At 36.0% G+C, this 4,553-nt stretch overlaps 1 protein-coding gene across 5 annotated transcripts in view; it reads left to right on the top strand.

Moving 5' to 3' along the window:
- The window catches only part of LOC102680309, a 199,394-nt gene that overhangs the window by 73,741 nt on the left and 121,100 nt on the right, over positions 1 to 4,553 (top strand). The window lies entirely within an intron of this gene.

The raw sequence follows: 4,553 nt of genomic DNA, 5'->3' as shown, positions 1-4,553 counted from the left end.
AAAAAAAAAAAAAAAAAAAAAATAAAATAAAATAAAAAGCGCGAAATAATGAAGTGATGGCGTAAAAAGAGAAAAAAAATATCATTCGATTGTCCGCTTTTCGAAATCGCGGATAATAATGGAATGTAATTACTTCCGTTCTCGAACCGTCGTCATCGCAGTCCACCGCGAGCATTCTCATCTTCGGAATAAAACGGAAGCATCCCCTTCTCCCTCCTCTCCGATAAAACATTTGAAAGGCTCTCCTATTCGAAATGGCTCGCGAAACGCGCAATTAACGCCCAATTACCCGACCGGTGTAGTCGGTCACCGCGTAATTACATTCACTATCGTGCCCTTTAAAACACGCTTATTTATGTACTCTCATTTCGCGGCCGTTCGCGCGTTTATGGTTTCCGGCGCATCGGCAAAAGCAGCAACGATAAAATCGTCGATGGCCCACGTTCTTTACAACGAAGAGTAGCGAAAAAACAAAATGGAATGAACTGCTTCTGCGAAATTTTTAAATTAAGTAAAAGTTTCGCGGTGGCTTTTCTTCGACAGAGTTCTTTTTATTAGGAATTCTGATGAACACGTTGGAATAATCTCTAGTGTTTTTGTCGATTCTTTTGTATAACGCATTAGGAATTATCTTTCCTAGTGACATAAACTTTTATATTAATAATGGTCCAAGAGCTTCTAGTGAGGTAATATTGATTTCTTTCTGATGCTATCACGGATTAACCGTATAACATTCTGACACGAAAATTTTGAATTGCAGATAAAGCGATACTTTTTAATCAGAAATAAATCGTGAAGGAAATATATTCTTCTTATCGACAAATTTCACATATCATACAAGAAACAGAGTATAGATCTGATCACTTTGCGATTTCCGTTAGACAACGTTTCGCTGCTAATATATCCTCAAAAATTGAGAAATTTGATGATATCTTCGGATGAATCTTGAAGAGAAGAGGAATGGCGAACTAACCATCAATCGCAAACAAGATGTGTTTAAGATAGAAAAGCAATGGCTTTTCTAGAAAGAGATACAACTATAACAAATAACGATAACAAATGACGAACAACACGACGAATAACAGTTGGACGAGATTAGGATATTGCTTGTTTTTTTTTTTTTTTTTCTTTTTTCCAATGTTTTCCAGTCTATGTTTCGTCGTTCACGAGCATTAGTTAAACAGATCGCGTGAGAGATAGGAATTAATCATTTCGCAGGTGTATTTTTATCGAACGAGGCTCGAGGCCAGCCATCGGAATCTCGGTGTTATTATTTCATCGAAATTTCGCGTTTCCTGGCGGCGATACTTTAAATCATCCCGAAAAACAGGTATGAATGTCATCCCGATAATTTTTTGCTAATTAATTACCGCGGCAATAATTCTCATCCAATCGTCTGGAAATCCACTTGACGAGCGGCGAATCGAAATGAAACCGTCAATCATGATAATGGAATAATTCAATACGTTTCCGCAAACTTGAAACGGAGATAAATAAAAAGCGGGAAACGATCGCGTTTCATTAATTACAATCGCTCGAACCTCTTAACGTGTACAACGAGATATCGCGAATTAAAAATTGTATTCTAATAAGTAAACAACATCTTGTTAATAAAAAACTTGATTAATATTTATAACATAATATCGTGAAACGTTCCAAAGTGAAGAGATGTTGGAAACTATTATCCAACGTTTACAAAAAAATAATCCTACTCTTTAAATTAAACGCAAAATTAAACATGGCGAGGCAATACACGATTGCAACGCGTCCGTTTATCTCAATGACAACGAACGAACGAACAAATTGAACTTTTATTCGCTAAACCGCCAACGTACAAAAAGAAAAAAAAGAAAAAAGAAAAAAGAAAAAACGCAGCAAAAGGGCGCAAGTATGAAACGAAAGTATTCATAAAAGTACGTACGTATCAATTAAACTTTTCCATTCTCCCCTTCCGGTTAACAATGGTATATACGAAGGAGAGACACCGAGAATGGAAATTAAACCGGATTTAATAGACAGCCCCAGGTCGAAGCCGACTGCACCGCCCGCACCGGCATCAATAACGTTAATTAACATATCAACGAGACAATCCCGGAGATGCGTTTCCCGGTGGTAATACCTTTACTGGGGGCGCATCCCGTGTATCTGAGCTGGCTCATTCAAATCTTGATACACCGTGCGTGTACGTGTGTACCGGCGTGGCTCTCGGGTTCCATTGTCGCATCAAGGGTCGGATACGTGACCCCATAGTTCACCATTGTATCGGACGTATGGTTTTGAATTAATTGCCACGCGGCATCGACGAGCCACGGATTCGATTCGACCCTCACGTCCCTCCAACCTTCACGTATTTCCGCGGATTTTCCACCCTCGCTAATCCTCCGGCTAGATAAAACTTTTGATTAGAGTTACGAGGTTGCACGGAGATAAGCGACTTTTATCGATCGATGCGGAGAAAAATTGCTCTCTCTCTCTCTCTCTCTCTATCTATCTCTGCCTCTTCGGGTTTATTTTTGCGCGGTATATTTAAATTACTTTAGATTAAATACTTTATTTTATATTTTCTTCGTTATTTGTATTTCTTGGAAATAGTTTTTAGATGAAATGAGTGAGTTTATTATTTATATTCGAAAAGTGAATAAAAAATTAATCGACTGTCGATCAATTAGTCAATAAGTGCCAAGATATAGGAGTGAATTGAATAAAGTGGGAGTATTCGTTAAAGAATCCGAAGAATTTATTTTAAGTAAATTTGTTGGCATTTGTATTCGGGTTAATAAGTATTAAGTATTAGGTTGCCGTTAATCAAGAAACTTTCTCATACCGTGTACACAAACATTCCCGCAATTTCTTCTTTTCCCATCCTTTCTTCGAACTCTTTCTAACTTTCATCACTCTTCCTTCCCCTTTACTTCTTTAATTCCTTGCTTTCGAAATTCGGGTTATTTAAAGAAACCATCCGGATTCGAATTCGTTTCGCCCGATTTTCTGAACGCTCGAAATCCAACGGTGTTCGTCCTATCCAAACACTCGTAATTGCATTTTCGAATAATGGAAGAAATTGTATAAGACGTGCTGGTGGGTTACGACCAATCATGCAAATGCATCGAATCGATTCTCGTTCTTTTTTTTTTTTCTTTCTTTTTTTTTTTTTTTTTTTTTTTTTTTTTTTTTTTTTTTTTTTTTTCTCCATTTCAATGTACCGACTAACTAACCATGGCTGTAGGCCAGACTTCAAAAGAATTAATTTCCATAATTATCTTAATTCTCGTCGAGGGTAAGAGGAGCCTGGAATTTTCTTTCTTTCTTTTTTTTTTTTCCTCCGTGAAACGGAAGTAATTACCAGATTACGATTCCTTTTCGCATTTCGAACACCATATATGCCATCTTTCACAACTCGTTACAATAGAAATGATAGCCGACGTCGTTTCCATTTAATTAACGTCGAATTCTAGTAAATAGTTGGATAAAACTACTCCAACTCTTTCCACGGATCCTTTCTACATCGTTGCTTGGATCTTGGAGAACTTGGAGAATCAGGTCATTCTTCCAGGTTTTTTTCATCAGAGAACCTATCTTGTCAGATAACTGCGAGATTAACGTTAAAAGGGGAATAAAAAAAAAAGTCTCTTCATTGGAGATGATTACATTGCTGGTTAGATTTCTAGAAGAAAAACTTGTTAAGATTTTTTTTTTTAAATAATGTTAAAATGTAACGTTTTTATCAAGATCTCGCTCTTTGAGAAATTTATTAGATATAAATTGAAAATAGATTTAAGATCTTCTTATGTAATCTATTATTATAATTTAATTTATTGTTTCGTAATTTTCTGTTCTTTAAATATTCTTCTCATGAAAAAGATGTTCTTGATCTCGTAAAGACTATTCGGAAGATTAATGATTTCAGAAACAGAAACAAGACTGAAAAGATCCCAATCATTTTCCATGGAGTTGAGTAAATAAAATTGAATCGAAATATTTCAATTTGTTCGAACGATCCGAGCGAATTTTCGATAAAACTCGCGATCGTAAATTAAAATGAGTTTCGTAATTGACAAATCGGGATAGATTTTATTCTGACGAATAATAATCATGTTACATGGGGCGTCTCCCTTTTACGGGAGACGGCAAGTCGAATTGAATCAGCACAATTCCATCACCGTTACGTATAGCCCATTGCGTAATCGTTCCACCAACCATTTACGAACGCAGCCTTCTCGTGGAAAGGAGAACGAATCCTTTGAAGTCGCTCCACGATCGAAGAAGCAATTCTGCCCTTCGAATCAAATCTATGACTATGGCTCCTTCCATCGCGAAAAGTGGAAAGTGAACGGTGCTAATAATAATAATAATGTATCTAAATGTGATTCCATCCTTTGAGTATCGTTAAATCTTGAAGTATACTCAATTTGAAAATAAATAAATTAAAGATACATTCTAATCCAGATCGTATAACTCTAATGTTTAAATTGTAAAAATACGCAAAGAGAGGATTTAAAGGATAAATGTTTAAATATTTTTCTTTTTTTTTTATTCGTGACGGTACGAAATAT

This window comes from Apis dorsata, unplaced genomic scaffold, assembly GCF_000469605.1.
Source record: "Apis dorsata unplaced genomic scaffold, Apis dorsata 1.3 scaffold_527, whole genome shotgun sequence".
Taxonomy (NCBI): Eukaryota; Metazoa; Arthropoda; class Insecta; order Hymenoptera; family Apidae; genus Apis; species Apis dorsata.
This window is presented reverse-complemented; position numbering and strand designations above follow the sequence as displayed.